This window comes from Myodes glareolus, chromosome 9, assembly GCF_982192425.1.
Source record: "Myodes glareolus chromosome 9, mMyoGla1.1, whole genome shotgun sequence".
Taxonomy (NCBI): domain Eukaryota; kingdom Metazoa; phylum Chordata; class Mammalia; order Rodentia; family Cricetidae; genus Myodes; species Myodes glareolus.
Genome location: NC_142034.1, coordinates 89,132,609 through 89,151,193, shown reverse-complemented (window position 1 = coordinate 89,151,193; position 18,585 = coordinate 89,132,609). Strand labels below are relative to the sequence as shown.

Below are 18,585 nucleotides of genomic sequence, written 5' to 3'. Positions count from 1 at the left end.
CATAAAATCAATTAATACCATGAGAATAATATATAATTCTGACTTTTGGAGAGAGTCATAAGGGCTTTGAGCCACTTACTTCAGTTTTCTTATTTGTAACCTTTCTTTTCTGATTTATTTGCATCAGTAATAGAATGGAGGGCTCCAAATACTGGTGTGTCCCATACAACGAGAGGAAGGATCCAGTTAGCTCTCTTTATAAATTGGATTCTGTTGCTTTGGGGATATTTGTTGTTAATCTCTCCCAAAAAAATTAATGCAAGCTCTTTACCAAGGTTTGTTTTCTGCCTAATGCTTGTCAATTTCATCATTAGTACTGCTGGGTCTAGTACTTCTAATTCATGAAACCTCAAAACTTTAGAATCAACTCAGAGAGCTTTTCCACATAAGTTTATTTTTTGCTCTGTTTATGTGATAAAAGATCCATTTTAAGCAATACCTTCCCTCTGCATTAATATTCCTGTAGGAGAATGCTTAGAGCATAAAATAACCAGAATGCAATCAAGCTCTGGATCCAAGCAATCCATTTGTGCATCCTGTAATTTCTTTCCATCAAAGTCAATTCTCTCAGCTTCGGTTGATAATTCTCTTGTCTATTTAAGTCCTTGTCATCATTTAATGTTTTGAATGAGTTACTCAGTTCATCATTTTTTATCCCAATAGTGAGGTGAAGATTGGAAATGTCTGGTAGCAATCTTTGCAAATCATTAAAAGCTGACCATTGAATTCTTCTAATTTGCGCTTTTGGGGTCTAATTTTTGTAGAACTATTTTATATCCTAAATAATTAATAGAATCTTCTTTTTGTATTTTTTTTCAGAAGCAATTTTTAATCCCCAACTAGGAAAAATTTTCCTTACCTCTTCAAACATTCTTTTTAAAGTATCTACATTTGAAATAGTTAATATGTCACCCATATAATGGTAAACTATAGATTGAGGAAATTGCATTTATAACTATTTTAATGGCTGAGTTACAAAATATGGTCACATGGTGGGACTATTTAACGTTCCCTGTGGGAAAACCTTCCATTGATATCTCTTAGCAGACTGAGAGTTATTACATGTAGACACTGTCCTTTTCTTGTAAAGGTATAGTGAAGAAACAACATTTTACATCAATTACTATAAGAGGCTATTTTTAGGTAATAGAAAAGACAAAGGAATTCCAGACTGTAGAGAGTCCATTGGCTAAATCACCTTATTCTCAGCTCTTAGATCTGTTATCATTCTTCATTTACTAGGTTTCATTTTAATAACAAATACAGAAGAATTCCAAGGACTGGCTGATTCTTCAAGAAGCTGAGCATTTAGCTGCTACTGTACCAGCTGGTCTAAGGCCTGTAGTTTCTCTGTTGTTAAAGGTCATTGATCAAACCATACAGGATTGTCTGTCAACCATTTTAAAGGTAGAGCTGTTGGTGCCTTTGAAAGAACAGCAGCTGTTGTGCCCTGTTCTTGTACAATGTGAATGGCCAGTGACTGTTCTTTATAAAACCTTCTAGTATTTTTCCCAGAAACACACATTAATTTATGGTTTGTTTCTAAGATTGAGGGAATGTTAGTTAATCTGAGTATTCCACTGCTGTAATAAATCATGTCCCCATAAATTTGTTGCTGTGTTACCTACATATGTTTTTAAATTTCTTCTCTGTCCTTCTGGCCCTATATTTTCGACCCATCTTGCACTCTGTTTTACTTGAGATAACATTCTAATCCCTAAAAGCTGAGCATTTGCCTCCTGAAGAAGCCAATTTGTATTCCAAGATTCTGGTGCAATTATTGTTACATCCACACCTGTGCCTATCAGACCTCCATCGACAATATAATTATTCATATTTTTAATTTTAGCCTTTGTTCATTTATAGAAATTAGCCAATATATTTGATTTATGGTTTCACCTGAATTTTTTTGTTCCCTCATTTATAGGTTTCCTTTATCCAGAGCAGTATGGTTTCTTACAATAAGCACTAGGTTCTTTAATTATTCTGGGAAGAAGTTTCTTCATTGATGAAAATTACTAAACCGAATTTCATATGGGGGCCTTTGAGAGGTCCCTCAAGGTGATTCCTGATGGCAAAGCATTATCTTGACTGTCTCTTGTTGATCGGCATTCATTTGTCTAATGTCTTCCCTTGTCACACCTTCTGCATAATCCAAAGGACAGGGGCATTCTGTTTGAATTATGCTTAGAAAAAACATTGTTATTAGAAATGCTGTGTTTACAATCCCTTTTTAGGTAACCTTGTTTACAAAAATTCAAACATTTGACATTTTGATTTTTCTTCAAACCACTGGAAATCACCTCTCCTATCTAAATATCATCATGGTTTTAAGATTCAATATTGATTGTATCTTGGATACATTTCTCCAAGGGAACTGATATTGCTTTTAAAGGCCTAATTACCCTTTTGTATTGTGAACTGACATTTTCAAAAGCCAGAGATTCAATTATTATTTGTCTAGCTTTTGAATTTGGTATCTTTCTATTTACTACTGAAGTCAATTTTTGTAAGAAATCAGTAAAGTTTTATTTGGGGCCCTGTATGACTTTAGTAAATGAATCAATTTTATTTCCTACTTCTTCAATTCTGTCCCAAGCATTCAAAGCTGCTGCATGGCACAAAGCCAGGGTGAGGTCATCAGATAGAGATTGCCTAATTAGCATAATCTCCCTCTGCAAGAAGTTAGTCTTGGAATACTTCCATACCTCTAGCCCTACTTCATTGTTCAATGGTCTTAGCTTCACCTTTCCACCAGGTCTTTCATTGTAATTGAGGACCAGGCTTCAAGACTTCTGTAACCAAGTCTCTCCAGTCTTGAGGGATAACTCTATTACAAGATGACCACGAGTTTAACATCTGCTTCACAAAAGGTGAATACATGCCATATGAGACTATTGCTTCCTTGAATCTCCTTAAATCTAACATTTCCACAGGATTCCAGTGAGCACTTAAACAGTGTTGGGGATATCTGTCATTTGGCAGTTCCTGTAAGGTGACTGAATAAATTAAGGTTGTACCTCTTAGGTTGTTCCTCTCTAACCTTATACTATAATGCTGAAATTGGTTCTCCTTTAAATTCCTCTGATTGGATTTGAATATCTCTATGATCTGTTTGAATAAACTTTTCTAAGGCATGTATCTTGGCATTCATATTAACCAACTTTTTTAGAGATAAATCAAGAATTATCAAACCAACAATAAAGATTATCAAAATGTCAATCCCAGTTAAGTTGATTATCTCTTCATTTAGTTGATTTAATTGTTTAAATTTTAAATCATGCATCGCATAATCATACAGAGACCTACTCTCTCCATTGAATTAGTTTTCCCATTTTTTAACTTGGGAAAACACTCTCTTTAAACTAATTCCTCCATTTAAGAATTTCCAATTGTCTCAAAGTCTCCTGCTGCTGCTGATAAACATATGAAGTTGACTGCTGGTGTGTAGGACAGTAGAAGCCTGAGCGGGTTTCAAGGCAGCTACCTAGTTTGGCAGCAGCCCAAGAAGGGGGTCCAGGGAAAGCCCACCAGGAGAGATGAAAGGAAAACTTAGCCCATGGGGCAGTGACTCTGGCCACATGTTGCTCTGGCCTATGTTGGTGACTGCAAAGCCACAGGAAAGAGGCTTTCTCATGAATTCATGCCCCAAAAGTAGGACATCATTTGTTGAACAATTTCTAATTGGTCTTAATAACAAAAACCCAGAGTCAGATATCAGGGTAAATGCTGAAAGATCAGAGAAGTAAAGGAGCCAGCCACTAGAGAGACCTTTTATCTCTACCAAATCTTCAGACCAAAGTGGGCCAGATCTTGTCTCCACGAATACTCAGAATGAATGCACATGGTCTCCTGTCTCCTTTTGCCTTATATTTCTCTCTGCTCAGCCATATCCCTTCCTGTCTCCAACTTCCTAGTGTTGGGATTAAAGGCATGAGACTCCCAAGTACCGGGATCAAAGGTGTGAACCATTACTACCTGGCTCTGTTTCTCTTCTAGACTGGATAGATTTCATGTAGCCCAGGGTAGTCTTAAACTCACAGAGATCCATCTGCGTCAGTCTCCTGAGTGCTGGGATTAAAGGTGTGTGCCACCAGTGCTTGGCCTCTATGGCTAACTCAAGTGACTAGCTCTTCACTGTGATCTTCAGGCAAGCTTTATTTGTTACAGCACAAACAAAATATCACCACAAACCTCAGAAGTCATACAGTACCTCTTGGCTTATGTTCATCTCATTCATCAAGATGTTTAGCCCAGTTTCAAGGGAAGAAACAGATTCAATTTATTGATGGAAAACAACAATGTTCTGGAAGACCACAAGGAGCAGAAACATTGCTATAGTAAATTTTGGAAGGTGTAGTCACAATTTATAAGCTCTGGTGGTCCTGGATTGTTAGGTCATCACACCCTGACAATTTGGTCGCTACTTGAGGTCACTTGGTGTCTTCTTGGGCCTCAACGTTTATGAGCTGTACTGAAGGATAAAAGTAGCCCTAAGTTTTGGGAGTTCTCCTGTTTGTCTTTGTCTTGTAGGAAAGTGAAGAGCCATAGCAGAGAATCATTTTCCATTGCCATGCCTCATTCCATATTGCAAACATTTCAAAATCTGTTCTGTCCTTAACAGCTAAAAGATATGTTCAGTGGAGCCTATCTTCTGATGAGCTTGAGTTGGATCCCCTTTCTCTCATCTCAGCATGCAAATCCCTAAGTCCTATCAAGTGGATGAATTGAACCCACATGCTTCCTCCATGCTTTCTGCAAGAAATGAGCTCAGACTAGAGGTGGACTAATGCCTTCCAGTAATCAAAGGAGTCTTCTTTCCTGAAAACTTGATGTTTGTATGTAATGTCCACCTCTGCCCCCTTGCACGTCAGAATATAACAGTGCCTGGAACAAGCTGCCTAAAGGTTTCAGGCAGCTTGCAGTGAGAGTCAACACTCTTTTCTCTGCCGTGTGGATAGTGAATTCTCCATCAAGGAGCCATTTACTGTAGTTTACTCTCTTTGATTCTCAAGGCACTTAAGACTACAGACTAAAATCATTTACCGTGGTACCGAACAAGATACTTTGCTCTGTCCTTTCTGTTCTAAAATCAGCTGCCTCTAGTCTGTCTCACTTCAGGTCCAGAGAAATCAGGAGATTTTTATTTATGCTTGACTCTTGAGAGCAGCACGTGAACTGAAGATGTCAGAAACTTGGAAACATACACACATGTACACACACACCACATATACTACACACATACACACACACACACACACACACACACACACACACACACAAGTACAGGCATCACACTTCTCACACAGCCCTACACTCAAATATCTAAGTTTAGATCCCCATACTCCTGAGCCAGTGAGTGTTAAAGATGGAATCCAGAGCCTCTTGCATGGTAGACAAGTACTCCAGAGTAGTCAGTCTCTAGATTTAATGTTGACTCTTCCAAAATTTTGCTGCTAATAGTTTTCTGTTGACTACAAGCCCTATGAAGACATAAACAGTTTCTTAGAACCTATTTCACTATATTTAAAGAATGCGAGAGAACTGTGGATCCCTTTTTCACAGCAATACTCAATTTACTAAACAGTTGAACTGCTCACCTGGAGGTGATTAGCATCTCACGGGGCTTTGACAGCACATTTGCAACACTTGAGATGCCCTCAATAGCAACAGGAGTAGCCATAAAATTAGTGTTGAGGCGTAGTGTGTTCTATAGCTAGTTGTATGGAGTTATGATCTAATGCTGTATCTATACTTGTTAAAAATTCTCTCCATCACACATGACACCATGCATGCTGGGCTTAGGTGCATACGTTTTAATAAGTCTTCACTTTCAGTAATATTTTTGTGTTTATTTATGAAAGCAAGTCATGATACAACAGGCAATTGTCGACATATTTTTAAATTTGTATCTTCTTTGGCATTTCTAAGCTGTACAATGTATGCACGATTTACCTCAAATTGTCACCTATCTCCAAAGTAGAATGTATGTATTGTGGACCCAGAAAATCCAAACCTTTATTGGTCAAAGGTCAGCTGCAGTTGTTGTTGTTGCTGTTGTTGGGCAGGTCTGGGAATGTGTGTGCTAGAGCTCGCACAAGCCAGTCTACTGCTCTGTCGCTGAGCTGCATTCCCAGTCCTGAACCATGGTCTTGATTGCCGAGGAGCAAGTGGTGAGCTGCCTCTCTCCCTTTATTGAAGTTCTATATTTTCTTAGTTAGTGTAGGATGCTGAAGCAGAATAGCACATAGTGGAGGAGTGACACAAACAACATACATTTATTTCTATTTCTTTTCTCCTTACCTTTCTTTCTTCCTTTCTTTCTTTCTTTCTTTCTTTCTTTCTTTCTTTCTTTCTTTCTTCCTTTCTTCCTTTCTTCCTTTCTTTCTTCCATTCTTTCTTTCCTTATTGTTTGAAAATGAAACCTTATGTATACCTGGCTGACCTCAAATTTGCCATGTTGCTGAGGATAACATTGAACTGATTCTCATGACTCCCCCTGCCCCCACCCCAGTGCTGGGTTACCACTCCTAGCTTATGTGGTCTTGGGAATCAAACCCAAGGTTTTGTGAACTCTACCAACGGAGTTACACTACTAGTCCCAACCAACGTCTATTTTCACAGTTCTGGAGACTGGTAAATCTAAGAATAAGGTAACTTTCTTTGTAGTTTATAGACAGCAATCTTCTCATTGTATTCTCTAATGATCAAAAATAGAGGGAAGCAATAGTCCTCTCCTACCTTTCTCTAGTAATGCCATATAGAGAGGCTCTACTTTTATGAACTATGTAACTTCTGAAGGGCCCAGCTGCCTAACACTATCACACTAGGCTTGCAATTCCAGCACATGGCTGGAACAATGGCTCAGAGGTTAAAAGCACTAGCTACTCTCTACTTGGGTTCAATTCCCAGCACCCACACAGTGGTTCACAACCCCCTGGAACTCCAGTTACATGGACTCCAACACTTTTTTCTGGTCTTTGTATTGACCAGGCACGCCTGTGGTGCACAGACATCCATGCAAGCAAAGCATCCAAGCACAGAAAGCAAACAAACAAAAAAAAACTCAACAAATGTTGGGAGGTATTGTTTAGAAATTTCCTCCAAGATAAACCTCCACCTTGGAGGGAACCTCACTAAAACACAGCATCTTTTAAAGGGTAAAATATTTCATCCTGTAGGGGAGCACTATAATCTCAGGAAGTAAACAAATCATAGGCTTCAGGAAGTCCCTAAAACTGAACAGATAACCTAGGCCTCTCTCTCCACAGCTTATATAAGCAATGGGGACCGGATAGAGATACCCTAAGACCAGCAAAGCCACTTGAAAGAGACAGAGACCAGCTGAGCTACCTGAGTTGCCTGAAAAGCCACCAGACATGAGTCAAGCATCCTGGAAAAAGTTCAGACCAACTGAGATACCTGGACAGGACAGTTCTAGTTCCCGAGCTGCCTGCAAGTTGATACTCATTGTTTCCAGCTTTTGTGAGCTGTCACCTATACACATCACTTATACGTTCTGTAAGTAACCCCTTTCCCATGTTGCTGTAAGTAACCAAAACAAACAATCAAATTTCATTGATTCTCTAAGTTGGATTTTGGTGATATCCTTATTTCGGTCTATTGTCAGTTTCTCATCTGAGTAAATATTTGTTTTCATCTTTCCAGAAGAGGAATCAGACAAAATAGGAAGAGACATTCAGCTGAAAACATGTTGCCCACTTTTAGGCTGGGTCATTTTACATCAATTAAGACAATCAAGGCAACGTCCTCCATTAACATGCCTACAAGTCAGCATGATCCAGACAACACTTTACTGAGGCATCCCATTTGATTGCCAACTGTGTCAAATTAACAAAACTAACCATGACAGGAGCTAACTGGGGAAATATATTTTTCTAGAAACTGGTAAAGAAAAGAATCAAGCATTTAATCTGATTTCCTGTAGGAGCTGCCCCTCAAGTAGCAAACAGATGATGGAGGTGTGTTTTCCTTCAAAGGGAGTTTTCAGCAGTAAATGAAGAAAATAAACCATTTTGCAAATCTCTATCTCTGTGATGGACATTGGCAATTGTAGTGAGGAGCTGCGGGCAGGCCTGCTTTTCGCCTCACCGGGCTCCTGCACAGCTAGCTTAGCCCCAGAAATAATAACACATAAGCTGTATTCATTTAAATACTGCCTGGCCCATTATCTCTAGAGAGTTAGTTACTGGCTAACTCTCACATCTTGATTAACCCATTTCTAATAATCTGTATAGCACCACAAGGTGGTGGCTTACCGGAAAAGATTCAGCATGTCTGACCTGGTGGCTGGCTCCATGGCATCTGCCCCATTGCCCTCTTCCCAGCATTCTGTTTTGTTTTCTCCGCCTACCTAATTTTCTGTCCTATCAAAGGGCCAAGGCAGTTCTTTATTGACCGATGAAAATAACACAATAAACAGATAACCCTCCTCCATCAGGCAATGCCCAGTGGTGGTGCTAACAGCAGTAGAAGGGAGACAGTGGGACACTGTGTGTCACCTGATGAAAGGCATCACTGTCTCCAAATATCCTATAGAGAACCCACAGCCTGTAGCTGGAGTTACAGATTCCCAGAGAAAAGAGAATTATGAGATGATAGTAAGGTAATGTCATCTGAAGAAATCCACATTCGTAATTCTACAAACAGCTGAGTTTCATCAACAAATAAATTACAAAGAGACGAGAGAGAGAGAGAGAGAGAGAGAGAGAGAGAGAGAGAGAGAGAGAATGGGAACTGTGGTCAACTGAGTTTCGGGTCTCCATTCCTCCTCCATTTCCACATCTGTGTGACCTTTGACTTGGGGCCTAGCAATGGGTCTTGTTTGAGCGGTAGAACAGCTTAGGAGTGAGCTGAGTGCAGCCATGCATGCATCCATCTTGTCTCTGCTTTAGTCCGTGGATGGGATGGGACGAGCCGCTTTGATTTCTTATAGTAATGGACTGAAATTGAAACCGGGAATTAGACGCCAGAACTTTTCTCTCCCGAGTTGCTTTCTGTCCTGGTATCATATCACAGCAACAGAGGTGAAACTAGGGCGTCTTAGAAGATGCCAGTGAATATGGACTCTAGTGTCTTTATTAACTCATGGGTGTTCAACATACCGGGCGTGCTTTAACTCATTGGTTTTGTAAGGGTTTTGCAGAGACTGGAGGGCCAAGGAATACTGCAAAAATCACACCACACAACAGACCGCATGCAAGAGATTTCTTTTGGAAAAGGCTGCCTCTGAGCGAGGGAGGGAGGAGAGAGGGAGAGAGGAAAGGAGAAAGGGAGGGACAGGGAGGGAGAGAGGGAGGAAGAGGAAGAGTGCAGGCAGTGATGATGCAGACTTTATAGGGGTGTGGAGCAAATGCACACTCAATGGTGGAAACGCGTCACATCAGCCCTTAGGAATGGCGTGTCCCATTGGCCTCTAGTGATGGCAATGACTGAAGGCAGGGTCAGTGAGCACCTGGTCCTGGAATGTGGGCAGTTCTGACAGGTTTTATATTATTTGTACCACTATTCAGATTGCCCCATGGTAGGCAGTGGAAACTTCTTTTGAATTGTGTTTTGACTTTGAGACATTGAGAGAGTCTTTGCTAGTGTCATGACTGTCAGGTTGAGAAGATTTCCTAAGATTAATCTCATACTTTTTATTTTTTTATTATTTTATTTATTTAATTTTTTTGCCCATGTTATTAGAGTTGGTGTCCCTCAGGTTCCCAGATAACTCAAAAAAGCAACTGCAATGAAGTGTGACATTGAAGAGACTGGGAGAGAGCTTGGAACAGAACTTGTGTTGTCCTGCTGAGGAACAGGCAAGGGCTTCAGTGGGGAAATGGGCACTGGCAAAAGACAAGGCCATGTTTTTAAACCAGGCTCTAAAGAAGCAGGAGATATACACCAGGCGTGATCCTGGGGTTCTGAGGTTCTGACAATCTTATATCGCCCTTTATTGTTCTGACTCCCCAAAGCCCCTTGACCCAATGTTCTCTAGGAGTTTTTTGGCCAAGATAAGAAACTTGTGCAACAGCAATTATTGAGTGGGATGGATTCACCCCAGGGCAAGGCTGTCTCTGGACAATAAAACGCAGCCTTGAGGCCTTGGAGCCAGCTTCATTTTAGAGTCTTTCACAGATCAGCCTCTCACTCCCGGGTTTTGAACAGCTGGTAGCAATTTTCTTGTAATAAATGACTGCTAATTATCCTATACACAACACTTAATTCATCCCTTGTTGTCGGAATTGAAACTTCACCTATTCATTTTAATTATTCCGTTCCCTGATGACCCCGACCCTCTTTCCTAGGAGCCCTACTTTCTTATCCCACCTCACATCTTTAATGCCACATTCCAGAGAGCTGGAACCAAAGGAGCAGAGGCTTCTGGCGATAGTAATTCTCCCTGGATCAGAACATGACCCTCTGGTTCTTCCAAATGATCCACCTAATGAGAAAATGCAGCCTCCGGAGAGAAATTATCATCACAGCATTAGAGGGAGCTAAAACATGACCCTACACTGCGGTGTCCCTGAGACCCAGTCCTAATAATTTTATTGCCATGCTGTATGCCTTTGATCGTGCTGTTTGACTTAATTTCTCCATTGTTCTTACTTCTAACTAGGAACAGGAGCCTCCTTGAAAACTGTAGACAGATAGTGCACACTCCGTGTCACCCAAGGACAAGCAAACCTTCTGGTTAGGCAGATTTGTCACTGTGGGAGTTACCTTCTAATGGTCAAGGTTACTCGCTTGGCTTGGTCTATAGATGCAGTGAAGACATACTGTACACATAAGGTGTATGAGGATGTTGTTTGTATACTTTTAGTACTGTTTTATAATAAACCATTTAGGAGGTAAGCATCATAAAATAACAATAAAAACTATAAATGCCTAAGTCAGCTGCAGTCGTTTATCAGAATATATTATTTTTTACATGCTGTTTCGATGTGATTGCAACAAAGGAGATTTGTTTATAGTGGTATCACCCAGAGTGCACCACGCTACAACATTCAAAAGACTATGATGTAACTAGCCAATAGGAAACTTTTAGTTCATTTTAATCTTGTGGGACCGCCATCCTATAGGCAATCCATCTTGGGCCATCACATCATTATGTAGTGCATGACCATACATTAATGGAATTAATAAGCTATGAATTCCTTTAAGTATTCAAGTTGACAATTGAAGTTTTGTGAAATATTGCTATATCTTCACAGTAAATGGCAAAGAGAAGAAAGTCTTCCAAGCATGTGAATAATAATCTGTCATTTCTAAATAGTTTTTCATTTATTACTCCGCTGGGTCCCAGCCACAAAGTTAAACTAGATCAGACAACTAGAATAATCCCTTCTATGGATAGACTTATACTCCCTAGGCCCCAGAAGGATAGGCTGAAGTTCTTAGTTCTGGTGCCTCAGGATGAGACCTAATTTAGAAATAAGGCTGTTGCAGGTATAATTGCCAAACGTGAGGATGAGGTCATGCTCAAATAGGGAACACCTTTAATTTAATGACTAGTGTCCTTTAAAGAACAGAGACAGGGAGCAGAAGATGACTGGGTAGGGACTAGCAACACTCTCCTACCTCCCTGTGAATCTAAAGGAAATGATCTGTTCTGTGACTTCACAGGTGAAAAGAATGGACAGAGTATGGAGGATCCCAGGCAACAGCGAACTAGAACTCCAAACCATCACAGGAGACCATCGTTAGCTTTATAAAAGGGGCCACGGGCTTTAACGGAGAGCACTGAACAGGCCGACCGCAGAGGGAGAGAGTCTCGCCTTCCACTCTGGATCCACAAATGAATGGAAAAAAAGAAAAAGCTCCGGAGGCAAACCCCCAATATGTGTACAACAGAGACCCAAGCTGAGTGCAGCAAATGCTGGAAGCCACTCCAGGCCCTAGTTGCACATCACTTCCTGTCTGTACCGGAACAAGCAAGCAGAAAGTTCAGTGCAATCACATCTCTAAACTCCAAAGTCGTTGTCATCGTCGTCCATCCGTCCTTCCTCCTCCCTGTGCCCTCCACCACGCCTCATCACAAAGAGCGGGAAACCTAGGGAACAACAGAGCCACATGAACGACCCATAGGAAATGACCTGGACTGAAACTCAGTGACGCAAACATACTTACACTAGGACTGCGGACACTAAGAGAAAGGTATCCTGAGCCCAGGCAAACTACAATATTCAGTTGTTTTAAAGGTGAATACAGGCACGGGAGCAGTCACGTCTAAGCTGCAGACATTTGGACATTATAATACATATGGAGAAATGTAATCATTTAGCACACCTGCAGAAAGCCATAGATGACCAGGCAAGAACTAGTCTGAGGTGGTGCCTCCATGCTAAGATCTGGGAGAACGCCTCAGGGAAAGCTAATCCCAATGATACCTGGACAGAAATTGAAACTAAAATGTGACCATTTGAGCTCCACTAAAACACTACATACCAAACGATCTGAGTTGAGGAGTTTGAACTGTAGACATGAAAAGTGGTCATGCCATGTTAGACAAGTGTTAGGGGATGAAGGCAGCACCCATTCCAGAAAGGAAGAAAACTTAGATTATGCTATAATATCTTTTATTTTACATCACCTTTTGTTATTTTTAAATTTTCATTTTTGAGTAAATATTTGATTATTTTCTTTAGTTTTCCTATGCCTTGAGTTGATCATTGTCCTGTGTGCCTATGCCTGCTCTACTGCATGGTCTGTACTATTTTCCTTACCTACAGCGTTCCCTTTCCATCCTCATTTTCTCCTTTCTCTTTCCCATTCCCTTCTTTTAGTTCTTAATTACAAATGTGTATGACTTTAATAACCTTTGAGCTTTACTTGTCCCAACCATATCTCAACTCCCCCCTTACTTATCACTTCTCTATTTTCTCTTGCTCTTAGAATAATTCTTTAACTTATTCGGCTTCTTTTCTTTTTCATTTCTACCCTCAGTAACTAACATTTTGTACTGTGTTATCTACACTTTTCACTCTTCTAAAGTGATTAGAATTGAGGGGAAATATTTTGATTGACTGCTACAATACCTCCATAAGTGCCTTATCCATCAATCATGGTTGCTTCTGATTTTAGTGTTACAGAATATCACTGGAGGGTATGCCAGGGACTCTTTGAGGATACAGGTTGTGGGTTTAGCTATTAAGCTACACCCTCAGGTTAGAGGGGAGGAATGACACTCAACCCTGCTACAACTGAGTCCACTTGAATAAATATCTCAACTGAAAGAATACAGGTGATTTTTTAAGATCCAACATATGATGTAATTCTCTGTGTCCAATTAACCAAGGCAGAAACATGAAAAATCAATGCAATATGGCTTCAAAAGTTACCAATTCTACAGCTGTGGGGTTTAATAAAAGTTAATTAAGTGAAGTCTCAGGCAAAGAATTCAAAATGATAATTGTAAGAATGATTGATGAAAGCCATGAAAATGTAATAACTAAGCTCTTTAATTCAAAAAGAATATGAATAAATGCCTTAATGAAATATGGAAGTCAATACAAGTTTTGGAGTAAGAATTCACTAAAGATATATAAATACTGAGAAAAAGAAAACTGAAATTTCAGAAATGAAAATCTTCGTCAAATAAAAATCTCAGTAGAAATCTCATTCAAGAGAATTGAGTTGATGACACAATATCAGGGTTTAAAGACAAGGTAGATGAACAATAAAGATATGAAGAATGAAATTAAATATAAAGTAAAAGTATGAACAGAATATGTAAATTCTGTGGGACACTGTTGAAAGACCAAATTTATAAACCATGGTTAGAAAGAAGAGCATTACAAACTAAAAGCATGGAAAACACATTCAATAAGATCCTACCAGAATAAATGCTCAATCAAGGGAAAGAGATGACAAGACACGTAGCCTTTAGAAGACTAGGCAGGTAGATAGGCCCAGGAAAGTACTCCCTGTATTATGTCACAGTTAAGACACTGAGAGTACTGGGCAAAGAACATTGAAAGCCACAAGGAAGAAGTTTCTCATTACACATAAGACAAATCCACTACAATCCCAGTGGCTCTCTCAACAGAAACTCTAAAAGACAGGGTGGTATGGAATGATGTGTTTTAAGATCTGAAATCGGTAACTGTTAACCCAGATCACTAGATCCAGAAGAATTACCCTTCATTATTGAAAGAACATGAAAACCTTTCCAGGATAAGTATAAACTAACCCCTCATGACCACAGAAATTATAGTCCACAACCAGTATGGCTTCATTCCATACTGTACCCAATCTCAAGTTATACTATGCATTCTTTAGTATAGAGCCATAGTAATATTAATAGAAATCACATGTTTCTGGCACCCAAACAAACACATGAATAAATGGAACATAACAAAATACCTGAACTTAAATACACCAATTTTTGACAAAGATACCAAAAATACATACTGGAGACAGCATATTCAACAAATGGTGTGAGTAAAACTAGACGAGAGCTAGGCAAAGGTGGCTCATGCCTTTAATCTCAACGCTGCTGAGGCAGAAGCAGGTAGATCTCTGTGAGTTTGAGGCCATACTGGTCTACATGGTAAGATCTAGAACTAAGCCAGAACTATCCAATAAAAACCTTTCTTTAAAAATCAAAAAATGAACAAACAAAAACCTGAATGGGTACATGCAGAATAGTGAAACTCGACTCTTATCTTTCACCCTGCACAAAAATAAGAACCAAATGAACCGAAGACCTCATTGTAAACCCCGAAGCTACAAAGCTGCTAGAAGAGAAACTTCAGCCTGCAGGGGATGGGCACAGTGAAGGACTTCTTAAACAGGACCTCGGTGGTTCAGGAAATAAGGCCAACAATGACCAATGGGACGTTATGAAGCTAAAACCTCCTGGATAGCAAAGGAAGAGTGATGAGTGAAAGGTCAGCCTACAGGTTGGGAGGGAAACTTTGCCATCTGCTGACAGGGAATCTATACCTAGGATATACAAAAACTCAAAAGCAAGAAAATAATCTCATTTAAAAAATACAGGCTGAAGACCGAGCAGAAATGTCTCAGAAAAAAAAAAACTACCACAAATGTCTAATAAACACTTCAAGAAGTGTTAAACAACAAAGCCTCATATGGAGATATTTATGCAAAAATAACAATGACCTAGACTGAAGGCCTGAAGGCATATGATCTTACAAAGCCTTTCTTCTTCTATCTGGGCTTTGCCTGAATATCTCAAACAGAGCTGTTTACAGTAATGATACCCACTTTCCCATGCCCTGTGAGAGAGTCTTTTACCTTAGCCACTGTAATTCTATCAGGAACCCTCCAGTGATGAGATAGTAACTTCACACCCCACCCAAACCCCATATATGACTACTATAAAAACAGTGAGATATCTCTCCCTGAGGAGCCCTTACACACCTGGACACATTCTGATTTGTTTTGAGCACTGCACTTTTCCCTCTCCTAATTTTCATTTTTAAGCCCATTTTAAAATTTATTTAATAAAACTTCCAATTCTGCTTCATAAACTGTCTGGCCCTAAAATTAATTCCAGCACCAAAGCCTGATTTGAGCTGAATCAAGGTACCTAAGACTAGGAAAATTCCTCAGGCTCCTAGGATCAGAGTGGGCACCTTTGTTTCCTTGATTTGTGCCCACCAAACACTGATCTTTCTACTAAAGTCAGGAATGAGGCACGAGTACTCACCTTTTCCATTCTTGCCCTTTATAGTGTCTGAAGTCTTAGCTAAAGTAATTAGACGAGAAATGAAAGGGATACTGTAGAGAGCTGCGTGGAGCCGCCTTTAAGATGGCGCAGACTGCTGCCAGCCGCAAGCCCGAAAGCAAGCGCTCTCTGTGATAAACAACTCCTTTTATGGTGATGGCCTGTGACCTGCTATGATCCTGTGTCGCTTGCGTATGCTTGAGCCTATGGACAATGTCCACGTGGCACTCCGGGATAGGCGACCATAGCCTATATAAGGGCTGGGAGAGGTCTGACCCAGGACAGACAGAAACGGGAGAGAAGCGATAGAGAAACAACTGTTCAAGCTCCTGAATAAACTGCATGCAAGAAGAGCTCTGTTGTCGCGTCGTCATTGCTGGTTCGAGGCGGTCACATCAGGATACAAAGAGGAAGACGCCAAATTATCCCTACTTGCAGATGATAGGCTCCTATATATGAGACTCCCTAAAGATTCCACCAGAAAACTCTCTGAACAAGTGAACACACTCACAAAGTAGCAGGGTATAAAATCATCCAGAAATCAGCAGCCTTCCTACATACCAATAATGAGCATGCAGAGAGAGAAATCAGGAAAGCAACACTGTCACCATAGCTTAAAAGTAGGCCTAACACTGACCTCAACATTGAGAATTTTTGAGCATTGAAGAAAGAATACTGAAGACAGAACAATATGAAAAGAATGCCAGTGCCCGTGGATTGGCAGAATCGATTTTTTTTAATGCTGTGTTTCCAAAAAGTGGTTTACAGATTCAATACAATCTCCATCAATTCCTCAATGATAATCCTCACAGAAAAGGAAAAAAACAACCGCAAAATGTGTATGGAAACTCAGAATCCTTGCAGAAAGAACAATGCAGGATGTGTCGTACTTCCTCATCTCAAATGATCTTACAGAGCAATAGTAACAATAACAGTGTGGTTCTGACACAAAAACAGGCGTGTAAACCAAAAGACAACCCAGAAATAAAGCCAGGCAACCACAGCAGCTACCTGATGTTCTGTAAAGACAGTGATGAACATGTGTAAAGGTCAGAGGACAGCCTGTGCAAGTAGATCCTCTCTTCTATCAAGAGGGTATGTGGATCCCAAGGGAATCCAACTCAGGCCACCAGGCTTTGCAGAAGGAACTTTTACCTGCTGAGCCATCTTGCCAGCCATAGGACAGCCTCTTCAGCAAGGCTACGGAGAAAACAGGATGTCCACATTTAAAGGAATAAAAGTTCATCCAAATAGCTTACTCTGCACATAAAAACAAATCAGTTCAAAATGGATCAAGACCTTAATATAAGATCTTAAAATTTGAAAGTGCTAGAAGAGAACATAAATAAAACATTTCAAGGCTCAGGCACAGGTAAGGGTTTCTCTGAAAACGCATTAGCTGAGTAATTCCAAGAGCTGACAATGGGACCGCAAGCAATGAACAACATTGTGCTCAGCAAAGTAAACAGTAACATGAAGATAGAGCCTCCAAAATGAGAGAAAGCCAACACTCAGTATCTAGAATGCACAAAGAGCTCAGACCTACACACCAAAACACACAATCTAATCAGTAAGAGGGTTGATAAAACAGACAGTTCTCAAAAATATAAAGTATGGGTGATTGTTCAATATCCTACCACCCTGAAGGAATACATGTTAAACCTCCATGCAGACCCCAACTCACAGCGGTCAGAATGGCTAGCATTAATGGAAGGTGCTAACAAGTTCTGGGAGGATGTCGGGTGGGGGAAAGGGAGCCCTTACCTGCTAGTGGGAAAGTAAGCTAGTTGAGTCACTTCAAAAATTGACAGGAAGACGACTCAGAAAGCTAAAAACGGGAGCTGGATAGATAGGTCAGTGCTTAATAGCACTAGCTGCTCTCCAGAGGACCCAGGCATTGATTCCTAGCATCTACATGGTTGCTCGCAGCTGTCACTCCAGTTCCAGGGGACCCAACATCCTCATCTGACCTCCACAGGCACCAGGCATGTGTGGGGCACACAGATGCACATGCAGGCAAAATGTTCATATGGCAACCAAGGGCCAGAAAGTGGAAGTCCAGGTTTCTATAAGCTTTCCAGTTATGGAAATGGGCATTTGAAGCCCTAATCAGAGTTCAGAGTTGCCGGTTAAAGAACTTGTGAAATAAATAAACAAATATATAAATTCCGATCGAACACCTAAACTCACACTTTTGGTATGGCAAAGGGGAGAAAAGTACAGAGTGGCTGTAGAGATGATTCAGGGATTAAGAGCTGACTGCTCTTTCAGAGGACGAGGGTTCAAATCCCAGCACCTAGGTAGGGGGTCACAACATCTGCAAATTCAACTCCAGAGGGTCTGTTGCCCTCTTCTGGTTTCTGTGGGCATCAGGCACACCAGAGGCAGTGCTCAGACTACCATGTAGGCAAAACAGCCACACACATAAAAATATAAAAAGAAGAAGAAGAATAGAAGGAGGAGGAGGAAGAGGAGGAGGATGAGGAGAAGGAGGAGGAGGAGGGGTAGAAAGGGCCCTAACAGCTTGATCCTGCCACTTATAGAAAACAAGGATTCGTTCCTCGACTCCCTTGTTGATGGGAGCTTCATGTTTTCAACACTTAGGGGAAAGAGAAAGGAAATAAATGTGTACAGGACCCCCATTCTAAAAATTAAACTGACCATAGAAGCAACCTTGAAAGATGGCTTCAAGAGCGTCTCCCTCCCCACCTTGACGTCTTAACAGGGTCGGCAGTTTGAGCTTCCTTCTAATGGGAACAAGAAGAAATCTAAAGGGAAAAGGCCACAACAGCAGGCCCAGCTGCCTTCGTGTCTAACTGTATCAGCTCTGTCCTCAGCAAATAGCCAAGTTGCCCGACAGGCAATTATTGCTGTTCATAATTGCT

The 18,585-nt window shown here is 40.6% G+C and overlaps 2 long non-coding RNA genes across 2 annotated transcripts in view; one reads left to right on the top strand and one right to left on the bottom strand.

Annotated features, from left to right (window-relative positions):
- LOC146892876 (uncharacterized) overlaps positions 1-13,513 on the top strand; it is a 29,424-nt gene extending 15,911 nt beyond the window's left edge. The window contains exons 3-4 of the long non-coding RNA XR_015003539.2: positions 7,272-7,521; positions 11,635-13,513. This is a non-coding gene — a long non-coding RNA (uncharacterized LOC146892876). The remainder of the gene's footprint in view (positions 1-7,271; positions 7,522-11,634) is intronic.
- Positions 11,696-16,026, bottom strand: LOC125401676 (uncharacterized). The gene is made up of 2 exons (XR_007232430.3): positions 15,683-16,026; positions 11,696-12,061 (listed from the first exon to the last, which is right to left on the bottom strand). It is a non-coding gene; the product is annotated as an uncharacterized LOC125401676 (long non-coding RNA).
- Between the last annotated feature and the right edge of the window lie 2,559 nt (positions 16,027-18,585).